We start from the raw sequence: 16,246 nt of genomic DNA, 5'->3' as shown, positions 1-16,246 counted from the left end.
TAATGGCATACATGGGGCATGTCGGTTAAACAAATACCTCCTATAGTTTTAGTATCAGTCTCAGTAAAGAACTCAGACAATTCTTCAGATATCAGTAAACCAAAACTGTTAGATACGGTCAAATTCAGTTATAGCACGGAACTCAGAGAGTTCAACAGATTTAGGGCTATCAAATTCAGTCATCTATGTTATTAGAACTCGGTTCAAGCCATGTATTAGCGTAAGGATTTACCCATTACGTACTCATGATCTTAGTTACTATGCATGTATGTTTGTACTCTTACGTTTATATCAGTCAGTCAGTTAGCACTGTTCATGCATGAAAACCCTATTTATATTTAGCCTACCTCCTTCTTATACTCAGTATATCCCTTCGTACTGACGCATTTGCGGTATGGTGCTTTCTTTACATGTTACACCATAGGATCAGAGACACGAGCTCCAGATCGACAGTAGCCGTAGCGTTTCCAGTCATAGAGATTCAATGAGTCCTCTTCATTCGAGGATAATATGATTTGATTTATTCATTATTATTTTAGTCAGTTATCAGTTTACGGAGTTAGTTGGATACATGTTCCTTCAACTCCTTATTCAGATAGTACTTAGACACTTATAGATTCAGTATTTAGACTTGTGTTTAGATTTAGCTTTCAGATTCAGTTTTCAATTATTTTGGGTATTTTTCACCCATATGGATGTTATATTATTTCAGTTGAACTTTATGGCCTATAGTGCATGTTTTTTGAATTATTATGTCATGAGTTGCAGTATACAGGTACAGATATCAGTCATGGGTTAGCTTGTGATCCCTCAAGGTCATAAGCACCATGTAGCGTTTCGGTTCAGCAAATCGGGGCGTTACAGTATCATATGTACTAGACTCAAACGAGTCTTAATATCATAATTGTCAGAATTAAATCGATCTTAATATCATATTTTTTGGACTCAAACTAGTCTTAATATCATAATTACTGGACTAAAATTGGTCTTAGAATAAATTTGTGGTACAAGTATAATTATAATACAAAAATGATCTAAATACTTCCTAAGGATCTGAGAATATAAATGAGATGAGAGAAGAAGGCCTCTTACTTTTACAAGAATCTAATAATAATATTGACCTAAATGGGGTCGGAAGGGCCTGGTTCTAACCCCAAAAGTCCATTCTAAGGCAATTTCTACCCCAAGATAGACTAAGGTCTAAAAGTCCCAGTACAAAAAGCCAAGTAAGTCTCATTAACTCCTAAGGTATCCATTCAATTCAAGTAACAGATGGATGGGTCAAATTCACTGAAATACAGCTCACTAACTGGCTAAATAGCCCAAATTTTGCTAAATAAAACATTGAGTCATAGTTTCCCAACCCAAGACTAGCATAATATCATACACATACAAAAATAAAGCCCAATCTTTGAGAAGAGTAAACCTAGCATACCTGGACACTGAAGAATGCTCGCTAAACTTTGCTAAATTGTAGATTTTCCCTGCTGAAAAACTCCATATGATGCCACTCTTCAAAAATAGTGACCTTTAAATTAATACAGGAATAATGATACCCATATTACATTTTTATGATCTGGGTCCAAAATTGAAAAAAAAATCCCATGTGGAGCACGCTTGTGAAATCACAATCTTGAAATCATTAACATGTCCCTCTATGATCAAGGATCATTTGCCCTCAAGAATGAGTAAATTCAAGATCAACCAACACCAAAATTAATTTATCAAGAAAATACGGATATATGACTAAATTGGAGAATTAACTTGAGAGTTCGATGGAAACATACAAGGATTATGATTAGGCAATGACTTTACAAAGCTAACCAGCAACCCATGATCACCTAAGGATTGATATCCCAACTTTCCAAGCTTTCTAGGGTTCAAAGACAATTGGGACTTGAAGAAATTCGGAGAAAATTTGGTGATGATAAGAATTAATGCCACTACGATTACTTCTTAAGAAATTACTTGACCGCTAAAGTGATTGCAGCTAAAGAAACACACGGTCTCTTAAGCTACCATAGAAACTGACTGACCTCTGCTAAAGTAGATAACATGTAACTTAAGCAATGTCTGCTAAAATAGTCATGCCCTAGCTAAAGCGATAAGGGAATGGACTAAATTTGCCACTAAAGTGACTATTTGACTGCTTAAGCAACTAGCTCTTAAGAGAACAAAGGTTTGTTTAAGCGGTTTCTCTAGCTGAGTTGATGAACCAGTTAAAACTTGATTTTTGCCATGTTTTTATCAACCCCTCAGTATTCATTTGGAATCTTGTGAACTCGAATTAAATATGCTACCCTCTTAAATTTTACATTCCAGACTCTATGGCGCCATCAAAATTTCAATCCTATGTTATTTTGATGAAATGTGTGCCCTACACCCAAAGGCTACTTTTACAAAAATCTGTCTGACAGCTCAAAATGAGTCTGTAATCCTTTAGACCATAGCCAACGGAACCCTTGGCCTAAAATTGATGTTCAAAATCTATTGGAACTCTGAGAATTGGCATATGAGTTTGTTAACCTAAAGTTAACACCCAATAGCCAATTCTTACTAATGAAGTCATCGAAATAGGGAATAGTCTCTAGAAACCAAATGAATTCCTCAATAATTAAACTATTAGCTTCAATAAGTCACACATGACTTAGGACAGCTATAGGAAGACTCTAAATAGCAAAAAGGTGTTGAAATGAAAAAATGACTTAGATTTCATTACAATATCCATTACTAAATGGACTCTTGTCCACAAAAATAAAGGATTAAGATGTACTTGAAGGTTACAACAAGTGGGGGTACTGCGCTTGTATATTGCTGTTGATTTTTCAATTAGTGTTATCTACTAGACAGTGCTTCCACTGAAAAACTAATAGAATCTTCCTAGAGGCTTGATATCTCTGGCTAATACGAGAATTAGCTCTTCTACGAAGGGCAATCTCTCAGATAACTGAGCGAGTACTGCCCTAGCACATATGTCTCATCTGGGATGTAATACTGCAACATTGAAACCTGAAAAACTAGATTAACAAAGGAAAAATTTAGGGATAAGGCTAGCTTATAAGCTACCTCTCAAACTACGTGTAGTATCTCAAAAGTGCCAATATACCTAGTGCTGATATTATCCTTCCTCTCAAACCGCAGCACACCCATCATGGGTAATACTTGAACTCTAAACCTTAAGTCACAGAGTCTGTGATCTACGTAACCTTTCTGCCTACTCTAATCTTGTCATGACCCAATTTATGAGTGACGATGGCACCTACTAAATCCGACAAGTAGATAAGCTAAACCATAACCTAGAGCTAACACAATAGGTTAATGTAATAAGAAATTTCCATCATAGTAGAAATTTAATAACATAATTGTATAAATAAGCAAAGTGTTCTAAATATGTAAAAAAGTCAATACATGGTAATATCCTATGACCTAGTAAAGCATGTACAAGAGCATCTTCCAATATAAATAGAATCCAAGTATCTAGAGTAGTCAATACATCTATCTCAAATACAAAATACTTAATATAAAAAGATAGAAGGAAATAGGCGAGTAAAACTCTAAGAGCTTACCCTATCTCCACAAATCAATCGCCACACAAACGCCAATCAATGATAGAAACTAGTACTTGAATCTTCACCAAAAATGTAAAAAAGTGTATATGAGTACAAAAACAACGGATACACAGTAGGCATCATCGATCGACTGAGCTAAATCATGATAAAAATATGACAAAATTCAAGGTAACATAACTTAGTGATGGTACAAAAATGAACCTAAATGATCTCCAATACCGTTGTACATAATAGGAAAATAACCAAAAAAATATAATAACACAGCAAAATTTCACCCAAGCAATAAAAAAGTACAAAATTGGCTCCCATGCACCAATTAGTGCAAAAGGTAATAACTCACAGTAGACTCTAATACACCTGTAGAGTACACTCAAGGATAGAATAAGGTAATCAACCAACATCATAACTAACCTTGATCGTCATTTAACCATCACTCCACAATTTACCAATATTCGATAATGTTACCATCATTTAACAACCTTATCATCTTTACTTACTAGCTAAAATTTATTAGCTAACCATATCTTATTAACTAATTCATTTAATAACTAGCCATCCAATAACATCTAGTCATCAATTACCAGCTAACCAACATTTACCAACCTACCCTTTCACCCCAAGAGTCCATTTATGTTACGCTACATCATAGTAATTCCCTCATCTTCCAGCTTGCCCAAATTTCTACCTTTAATATCACATACCGATATCGTCAAACATAAAAAGTATACCATCATACTACAATATGCATATCTAAACTCAAATTGGTTAATATAATCTATATCCAAACTCAAACAAGTAAATATAATCAATAACCGGACTCGAATTGGTAAATATAATTAAAAGCCGAACTCGAACTATTTGATATAATGAATACCTGGACTCAAACTCATAAATATAATCAATAGTCTGACACGAACAGGTAAATATAAGCAATAGCCAGACTTGAATAGGAAAATATTCATTAGTGGGACTCAAACCGGTAAAAATATCATTACTGTCTTTATCATAATTTGGACTCGATTCGAGTATATATATAATCAACATCATAATCATCTTCTAAACTTGAAATAGATATAAATATAATCATCTGGACTCGATTAGACATTTAAAATCAAAATCATGGGCGAAATGACCAATAGCATAAAATAGCATATTCAATAAGCGTCAACCCTAACTTAACCAACATAACCATCATGAATAAAGATTTCTCTGTATTACCTAAATACATATTTCCAAGGGACTAATAAAATGCTAGCATTTGTTGTAGCCTAAAGTGGATTAAGAGTTCACTTTTAATCCTAATGTTCCATTTTAGGTAAACTTCTGCCCGAACTAGGCTTAAGGTATCTAATATCCACATTTAGATATTAAGAAGCCTCTATTAGCCCTAAGAAAAAAATTTACCTAAATAAAATTAACTAGGTCAATTATGCCTAATTAAGTAATCTAAGGCATACTCATGCTAAACAAAAGGAATGAAGTTCAATTTACCTAAGATTTAAGGAAAAAGGCTAAGTGTTTCAACTCTATGATTCACAATAGCTTAAATAGTCCATCTAACCCAAACTTGAATTTCATTAATCCACCACCTAAAACGCATCCTAAATCTAACATAATATCATAAGAATTCTATGAGATAGGTAAATCTAACAAGGGATAAACTTATCTTACTTCGACGCCGAAGAAAGCTTAAAAAACCACTAAACCAATGCTTTTAATTTCCGAGAAGCCTCCTTAAGATGCCAAGCTATCAAAAGAACATTCTAATCATCAATACAAGAATATCGATACCCATATCACACCATTGTGCTTCTGGCCCAAAATCACCTCAAAACCCTATGTTGGGCCCACTTACAAAAATCACATTTTCAACACCAACCCAATATTCATACAAGCTTAATGAATCATTATCATTATAACCAACACTAAATGTTTGAGGTTTTGAGAAAATAATCAAGAAATACCACCAAAAAGTGGTGAATTTTTGCCTCAAAGAAAGACAATCGCCAAAATAAATGTTAATCTATCTTCCCAAGCTCCCACATGCTTCAATCTCAGTTAATCTCTCTATTTAGCGTTTATGTTCTTAGTAAAGTGGTCACAAATGGATAAAATTGTGGAATAAGGGGCCATTTTATACACACTCATGGTACTAAAGAGTCGCTATTAAGACCCCAAGGCTTGATATCACAATACCTCTCCTCTATTATAGTAGTCACAATCGTAACACACCTTGCACAATCTTGGCATCTCCTCTACATGGAGAGTCATGATCTCGGTCCAAAGTGCTGCTATCGCGGTGCCCCAGAAAACCCGGTGTACCAAATTTTCCAACTACAAAATAGTCATCGGGAATCGTTTAAAATCTGGAATACACAAATTCACTATATAACCATACTAAATTCGACGTTCTAAACTCAATGATGTACTCAAATTTTTCATCTGAGTTTGTTTCAACAAAATATTGGTCCCATACCCATATTAATTCTCTTAACTCTCTGAGGAAGAGGTCGAAATAAGACCGGGTGCCTGAGTACCCAAACCAAAGTATACCTAGCCTAAAATTTACATTTTGGAGTTACTGGTGCATTCAAAATTTTTATATGATATCTTCTGACTGAAGATTTGGCCATGTGACAAAGAATTCTAAATATAGAATTGACTCTAAAAACCAAACAAATTTCTCGATAATTGAACGTTCATTTCCAGCAAGTCTTAAATGACTTAGGGCAGCTATGGAAAGGCTCTAACGATGAAAATATAAAAAAATATCGAAAATAACCTAAAGTTTCGTTATAGAGATTCCCTCAACCTATCCTAAATTATTTCAAATCTATGCAATGACTCTTAATGTAAGTCAGTTCAATAATGCGTAACATCAGAGGTCTCAAACCACCCTATAGGAGATCAACAATACGTAGAAAACAGTGACACAAATGGTGCCATTTCAATGCTCTAATAGCAGCTATTATTATATATGAACTTTACCAATTCTACATGTTGCTCCCACTTACCTCTAAAGTCCATAACACAAGATCAGAGAATATCCTTAAGAACCTATATAGTCTACTCTAACTACCTATCAGTCTAAGGGTAAAAAGTGGTGCTAAGGTCCACCTAGGTACCCAACTCCTCCTCAAATGCCTTTCATAATATAGAAGTAAATACCGATCCCATATGTAAAATAATAGATACGAGCATTCCATGTAGGTAAACTATCTCACTAACATAGATACCGAGGAACCTATCAAAACTGAAGGACGCATGAATTGGAAGGAAATATGTTATTTTTCCAATCCAATATACAATGAACCAAATGTTATTAGAACCATATAAAGATAGAGGAAAACCACTAATAAAGTCCATGGTTATATTCTCCCACTTCCACTCGATATTGGGCATTCTCTGAATTAGGTCACTAAGCCTCTGATGGTAGACGTTCACCTACTAACAACATAGGGAACATGCTACAACATTTGCTACATCTCTCTTCATGCCACTCTACCAATAGTGCTGCCTCAAAAAATTATACATCTTAGCAATTCTAGGTGAATTGTTGCATACAAATGAACACGCAAGTGTACGTAGTCATACAATAAATATAAGATTTTTAAGTCTTAATATCATAGCACAGAGACTTGTCAATTAACTATTTACTAAATTTGAATATTACTAATTATTTATTGTAGTGGTAAATTCCAAAGGTGTATTTAACAAGTAACTAAACAAAAAATAAAAAGAATATGACAAATGAACAATTAACCAAATAAAGAATAGATTTTTATGCAAAAAATGAATGAATCAACCTATGATTATAGATTCTCTAACAATCTTGTAGAATAATAATTTCATCAATATATATGATTATCGAGTTGTTGAATTATGAGGTTGATTATATGATCATGGTCTTTCAAGCCTCTAATTGTCTATTCAAATTATCCTCAAAACTACATCGTTGAGCGAGGATGTGATTACCCAATTCGAATGCATTTATATATTTTTCCATTTTGTAACCATGGAGATCTAGGTATATTTCAATCCTAGTCACAAATTTATTCTTTTCTATTACTAAAGTAAAGATTTTACTCCCTATACTTTTCGTTCTATCTCATTGATTCTCCTTTCGGGCTAATAATAAAAATATAAATTTATTTTAATGGTAGCTGAGCATTAAAATAGTAAGCATAAGAATATAAGAATAACTATTATGATAATCAAATAAATTAAATCAAGAGTCTCTAAAAAATCATTTACTTAGCTACCATAATCCTAGAATGAAAAGTTTAATTCCACATAGACTTCTAGAAATTACAATAAATCATCCAAGGTAAAACATAAAAATAAATAATAAAGGAGAAGAAAAGATGAAATCAACTTTATCTGGCTTTCATAATGGCTTCTAGCACTCTCTAGGTCAAAAGTTATGTAAAAACTGATTTTATTGAGTATTTATGGGCATAAAAAAAATTTCGAGTCCAAAATGGACTATGATAGATAAAAGTAGACTACAGGGTGTCCACATGTCATGCCCCAATTGCGAGCAGTCACTGGAAGCGAATTTCAATTGAAATTCAAATAGGGTCACTTTTTCATGATTTTAATAATTTTATTCCATTAAGTTGCCTGCTTGATTTTCTTCTATAATCTTTCATCTTTAATTCCTTTTAGCTCCAAATCGCTTCATCTTCATATTATTTTAATTCTACAAATAAAATATAACATTTGACACAGTCCATAAAATTAATGCTCAAACAGGAAAAATAAAATAGTAAATATGAGGAAAATAATGACTAAAAATATATAATCTTGGCCCAACATCACCACCCCATACTTAGAATCTTACTCTCCCTCGAGCAAGAATAAAGCTCATCACAACAAATCAAGCTAAGAATGCCACCATTTTGGTTGATACAAACAATTAGACCATATCATAATTCAAAATGTCATGTACACTTTTGGATCATTATGCAATAAATACAAACAACAAACCCCTAACCTCCTAACCAAAAAGACAAACTCTAACTCATCAAATTTAAGCTTGTTCACCTACTCATATCAAAAAAAGATAATAATATTTCCTACCTATCATGAAACGAGTTCCCTCCCAAGAAAAAAAATAGCCAACACTCAATTCAGAAAATTTAATATAATTTAAGTACTTAGCATCAAAAAACAGCTCTCACACTCAACAAGATTTAATATTTATGCACAAAGAACCATAGGCTTGCCCATTATGTACATTCCCACTAATTAAGTGGGATCAAATAGAATCAAATAGTACATTAACAAGTTGTAATGTAGGCTAGGGGACGGATAGGAAAACTATATTATAGTGACCACACTTCCCTTAGGACTTTGCACTTTTAGACTTTATAACCTATTATTTTATCCTCTATATTTTTATCCCTTCCTTCAACTATTATTTTCACTAGTATTCTCATCATATCAGAAACGCTTTAAACATTTTGTTCTCAAATAATTTTTTGGTATTTTTCTATCATGTCACATTCTCTCACAAAGGACCTTTTCCTCACATTGCAACTATCATTGGTTACCTTTCTAACAACTAACCACTTTTTTTTTCCAGATTTATCAAATTTATCATAGTCTATATGACAGTGCTTAAGAAAGCAAGGTTCAAAAACTAGGGGCTAAACAAAAGGGTCAAGGCAAAAATATGGCTAACAATAAAAGGTTACAAGATCAATGGTGATCACTAGTGGTATAATATCTAAAAAGGCTAAAATTCAACAAGAAAAATAAAAAAAACTCCTATTATCATCTTCTAAACAAAACAATACTTTTGTTTTTCTTCAATAACATGTAGGGAAAGTTCTCGGCTAAGATGCAAAACATGAAATATGCAAGAAATCCACACTATAAGTGGCACAAGAACCAACCAAGATTGATCAATTCCACTTCCAAGACTGACAGGGTCACAACAAACTATAATAGATGAAGGATCCATAATTTTACCATGCCCCTGGTATTTCACCCTATCCAGAAGATTCAGCTGACTTAAAATAGCCACCTCAGCTAGAAAATCCAAAATGTAACCCTCTCAAAGATTGACTATATTTTTTTTATAGATAATCTCTATATCAAGATTGACCCACATCAATAATATGAAGTACGACATGAATGGGCCTACTAGTATGATCATGATATTGATGAAATTAGAGTTAAGGGTACATATACTACAAACCTCTACCTCTAAACCCTGAGCCCCTCTGGTTCCTATTGAAACTACCTTGGAAATGCGATCTTTATCACTTCCCCCTTAGGCCTTAAAGTGTATCTCATCCATGGTTTGAGCATAACAAAAATCCTCAATAAAAGACCCGCTAGCAACAATAAAACTCAGAGAATCCATGTAAAGAGGAAGTCTCCGTATTTAAATAAAACACCAAATCTACTCAAACTCGATCAGTAAGATATTTATAGCATACTTTTCTAACGTATGGAATTGAGCCTTATACTCTAGGACTATCATATAACCCTACTCCAATCTAAAGAACTGATATCTCAAAATGCTATATATACTTCTATTGGAAAACCTCAAAGAATATAGTCCATGTTAAAGGAGAAGATCTGATTGACGTAGTATCAACATAACCTCTTCACCAATTTCTTGCTACAAAGTGCAATAGAAAAGTTAGGTGTTTAACTCCACGAGTCTCAACCAAGCCCAAATTATAGAGCCTATCCTTACAAGAAGATAAGAACTCAAATGCATCTCTGCTCGGTGTCCCAAAAATCAAAGAGAAGTTAATCTCAAAAATTTTCCTAACATCTTCTACTCCTCAATAGACATACTAGGCTAGGAAACTATCAACTAAGAAACTGGTAAAACTACAAACTAAGAAACCACTGATGCTGGATGGATGTTAACTTTAAGGGGTTGTAATTAGTGGATGCACCCTACCTTTAAAACTCTAATTTGCAAACTGAGAACTATCAGATAGTGCACCACTAGGAAAATATAGCAACTAAACTAAAGCATCTCTAAACAATGATAAAAATATAAACCCAGATAGAGCCTGGGATGCCGCTTTACCTACCACTGGCTAGAGTGGAGGAATCTCTAGTGTAGAAGTGGGAAAAGGATCTGGTAAAGGCTATCAATTTGGACCTCTAAATTGTGCTACATATTTCTCCTACCATCAACCTTTAGGTCATCTATGATTTTCATTAGGATCCCTAGTTATAGACTTGAGGTCCTCATCTCCAGTACCAATTGCTTATATCCTAGCCATCTATGAAATACTAAAACTAAGGTGAACCTTAGAAATTGATAAAGATTTATTGCACGGAGTGAGTGAATAAAGTGATGATCTACAAAGAATATCTTATATCCTCTCAAAGAAATAAAACAAATGTCATTGTAACACCCTTATTCTAGAACCCAAAATGCTACATGTTGCTGATGACCCCAAAGGACCAAAAGCTAACCTATGACTGATATTTGTACCTGATCACTGCATAATATAGAGTATAAATATGGAAATAAAGTCTGTAAGGCTGTAAGGTTCAAAACTATAACATAACTGATAAAACATAACATATGGACCGGGTATGAAATACCTAAAACTACTGAAATAAACTGTTTGAACATACTATAGTCTGAAAAGCCTCTAACTGACTGAACTGTCTGGATAAGGAGTTAATTAAATATGTCCCTAATTAACTCCAACTAATAAATTAGTTAATGAGATAATAAAGTAATGGTCATGTCCTCAAAGGACGATGACTCACTGCTAACTCTTACTGTGAAGATTGGAATGCTACTGATGCTCTAGAGCTCGTGTTTTTGAACCCATGGTATAAAATACCATAGCGTAAATGCGTCAGTATGTTGGAATGTACTAGTATGCATGTGAGGTAGGCTAAATGCAAATGGTTCATATGCATAAACTATACTAATTGAATGAATAACATGAATGTGAGAATGCATACATGAATATATAATAACCATAATTGAGTTCATAATAACATGATTCCGGAGTCTGAGTACTGGTAACATGAGATACTAATATCTATATAACTAAAATAATTGATACTGAGTGATTGTATCTGACAGTCTAGGTTCTGGTAGAACTAGCTGAGTTCTACACTATTATGAGTTGACTGTATCTGACAGTCCTAAATTCTGTAGAACTATTTGAGTTCTATTACTAAAAATGAATGACTATATCTGACCGTCCTGATTCTATAATTGAAACTATAGGAAGTAGTTATCTAACCGACATGCCCCTAATATTCCATTATTATTGAGTTGGGGTCCAATCTGTAACCCCAATTGGAAGGGTGTTAATACCGCACCACTAATAAGGACAATCTGTGAGTAACCCTCATATAACAGGTGACTCTAGTAAGAATGGGGGGAACCCTTATATAACAAGATAAGCCACCTCATCTGCCTTCATATAATAGGCTATGATGTCTTAACCTATGCTGGCTATGTAGTTCTGGAATACAAGGATTGCTTCTAAGAATCACACCCTCTTATAATAGGTGGGTTCCCATCCTTGGGTTCGCTAGCTGCTAATTTCTACTCCCATCTGAATAATCACTGAACATAATTAACTAAAATAACCGGACTGAGTTAACTGAGTTCCGTTGACTAATAGAATACTACTGAGATTACTGAATTTCTAAGGTTTCAAAGATTACTGAGTTTACTAAGTTTTCCTAAGTCACATGACTGTCTGAATTTCTGTGAACATGGATTGACTGAGAGTATCTTGAAAACACAACACTGATTCTAGGCACACAACTAAATTTTTGGATACAAGTACCCCCAGGACACGATAGAAGGAAACTAACAAATCATAATACAATAAGTTGGAGATTTCATGAAGTAGAAGTTCTAAAGCACCACAATGGCCATACATATATCCATAACTCATTGACTAAGGCATTTCATCAAACACTTCATATGCATAAACTTCTACATAAATAGGGATTTCATATTATCATACTAGTATGGCACTTCTCCTTCTCATAGGCTTTTAATCGAACACATGGGGAGCTGCTTTGGTTATACAATCATCAACATATATAACAATCATGGATACATCAATCAATGTGTAAATTTAAGGGTTTATCATAATTATTATACAAATCACCATATCATAGGGTCAATCATTGGAATATGTAATTTCAAACATGAATAAAACCCCTACAACATCATGAACATGAATTTTAATTCAATTTAAATCATAAATATTCATAATTACACAAATTTTGGATTTTGAAAAGAGATTCTTGAGCTTAATGGGTGAAAGGGACCCATGAATCAACACATAACATACCTGGGTGGATGATTTCTTGAAGATTAATGGAGGAAAACTTGAATCCTTGACTTAAATTAAACACCTAGGGTTTCTTGTTTCCTGCAGATTGATCTTTGAGAGAAAACACTAATTTGATGTTTTGAATGAATTATGAACTTATGAGCCTTGGTTTGATATAATTAGAGGTTAAAACAATTGAAAAAAGACCCAAATACCCTTTAAAATGACTTAAAATTCACTGAACGAGACCTGCAATAGCTCATGCGATGGTCCATCACTGGCTCAACGGTCCATCATTTCGACTATCATACGTAGACCAAAAAATGACTCACTTCCTTATAGCGATGCTTGGGCAAAGGTCCATCGTAAGTTTGACGGTCCATCAACCTATCCATCACACCTTATCCAGAAGGTTGAATCACTGTCTTAGCTGCGATGGTTTAGGCGACGATCCATCGCTAGATCAATGGTCCATCAACCTAGCCATTGCAACTGTGCAATTCTGACAGCTCTGAGTAAAACATCCTTAACTTTTTACTCCAATACTAGATTTGGATAAAATTGGTATTGTTGAAAAGCTAATTTTATTTTCCACAAGATAAAAAGTGAAAATCATAAAAATTCCATGTGTAAAAAAATGAATTCATATTTCAAAGTAAGTTTCCGACATTTTTGGGATGTTTTTAAGTAAAAGTACAGGGTATTATAATATCTCTCCCTTGAGAACATTTGTCCTCAAATGAGACTAAGTGAGAGGGGAGAATATAAACTGATGTTCATACCAAACATGAACAATTGGAACATGATCTCATGACTGACTTGACTGATATCTTAATATAACATACTAATCATGCTTATTTGATGCATGTATAACTGATTCACGAATGCATGACTCAGTGTTCTGATGAACTAAGGTTCTCACAATGAGAATGCATATTTGATACATGATTATATGACTGAGCTGGTGCGTGAATGTATGACTGAATATGCAATGGTATTTAATACCAAGTTTGTTATAGAATTCTGAACATGACATGGCTACCAAGCTTGTAACTAAAATATGAACATGAAACTGAAAAACTTAAGGAGAACTGTACCTTGAGATAGATCTGAGTTTGTAGGGAAGAGGTAAGGTTACTTGGCCTGCATGTCTGCTTCTACTTCCCAAGTAGCTCCCTCAACTGGCTGATTTTGCTAAAGAACTTTGACTAGAGGGACTTCTTTGTTCCTCAGTCTATGAGTCTGGTAGTCAAGAATTTCAACTGGAATCTCTTCCTAAGAGAGGTTATTCTGAACAGCTATGCTCTGAATAGGGACTACAATGGCTGGGTCACCTATGCACTTCTTGAGCAAAGAGACACGGAAGATTGGATGAACTGAGGCTAGATCTGAATGCAATTCAAACTCATAAACTACCTTGCCAAAATAACTTAGAATTTTGAAGGGACCGACATATCGTGGACTAAGCTTTCCCTTCTTTTCGAATCTCTTCACTCCTTGCATGGGAGAGATCTTTAAATATACATATTCACCTATCTTAAACTTGAGATCCTTTCTGTGTATATCTTCCTAAGACTTCTATCAGCTTTGAGCAGCCCGAAGTCTTTCTCTGATCAACTGGACTTTTTCTAAGTCATCGAATACTAAGTTAGGCCCTATAACTGAGGCCTCACTAACTTCAAACCAAATGATTGTAGATTTGTACGTCCTACAATAGAGAGCTTCGAATGGAGCCATCCAAATACTGGAATGATAGCTGTTGTTGTATGCAAACTCAATCAAAGGCAAGTGGTCATACCAACTACCCTTTAAATGAATTGCACACGCCCTTAGCATATCTTCTAAAGTTTGAATGGTCCTTTCTGGTTGATCATCTGTCAGAGGATGAAAGGCTATACTAAGATGAAATTAGGTACCAAGACCCTTTGGAATTCTTTCTAGAAATGAGGGGTAAACTAGGTACATCCATCTGAGATAATAGATAACATAACACCGTGAAATCTATCCAACTCTTTGATGTAGATTTTGGCATAATCCTCGACTATATAAGAGGTATGGACTGGAAGAAAATGAGTTGATTTGGTTATCCTAGCTAAAATAACCCAAACTAAATCATGCTGCTGGTGAGTATGAGGAACACCCGTCAAAAAGTCTATGTTCACTTCTTCCCATTTCTGAGTAGGAATACTGAACTCCTGCTTGGACCCACTAGGCTTCTGATGCTTTATCTTAACCTTCTGACATGAATAGAACTCAGCCACAAACTCTGAAATGTCACTCTTCATCCCACTCCACCAATAGATTTCTCGCAAATCACGGTACATCTTTGTGTCCCTTGGATGAATAGAGTAGCATGCACTATGCATTTCTGCAAGAATTCATGCCTTAAGTCATCTACACCTAGAACACATAGATGACCCTGACAATGCAGAATACCATCTCCCCTGTTGGGAGAAAACCTCTACTTTTTGATCTTTGACTGACTCTTTTAACTTGACAAGGCTGGGATCTCTATCTTGATTTTCTTTCACCTCAGAAACTAAAGATGATTCTGAACTACTCTAAACCCATATGTCACCATCCTCTGAATCTACTAAGCAAATTCTTAGTATGGCAAGCAGATGGATTTTCTGAGCTAACTTTTTCTTACTGTCCTCAACATGAGTAACACTACACATAGACAGTCTACTGAGAGAGTCGGCCATGATGTTGTCCTTCCCCGGATGATAAATGACACTTATGTCATAATCTTTCAAGATCTTTAAACACCTTCTCTGATGAAAATTGAGTTCTTTCTGATAAAGACATACTAAAGGCTCTTATGATATTTAAACACATCTACATAAACTCCATATAGATAATTCCTCCAAATCTTCAAGGCAAAACTACGGCTGCTAAATCAAGATCATGAGTAGGATAATTCTTATCATGGGGTTTAGGCTATCTAGAAGAGTAGGCTATGAACTTACCATGTTGTATGAGGACACAACCCAAACCTACTCTAGATGCATCATAATACACTACGAACCTATATGGACCATCTGGAAGAGCTAAGACTGGAGCTGAGGTAAGTCGAGTCTTCAACTTCTGAAAACTCTTCTCACAAGGATCTGACCACTAAAACTTAACTTTCTTCTGAGTCAATCTGGACATAGTGGATGCAATAGAAGCTAATACCTCAACAATCTATCTATAATAGCCTGCCAAACCCAAAAAACTCTTGATATCTAAAGGAGAGACAGGTTTGGGCAAGTTTCATACCGCTTTGGTCTTTTGAAAATTAACCCTAATGCCATCACCAAAAATGATATGACCAAGGAATGCTACTGACCTTAGCAAAAATTCTAACTTACTAAATTTGGAAAATATTTGATGATCTGT

Source organism: Capsicum annuum, chromosome 3, assembly GCF_002878395.1.
Source record: "Capsicum annuum cultivar UCD-10X-F1 chromosome 3, UCD10Xv1.1, whole genome shotgun sequence".
NCBI lineage: Eukaryota > Viridiplantae > Streptophyta > Magnoliopsida > Solanales > Solanaceae > Capsicum > Capsicum annuum.
The sequence above is the reverse complement of the archived record's forward strand: the minus strand, read 5'-3'. Positions refer to the sequence as shown.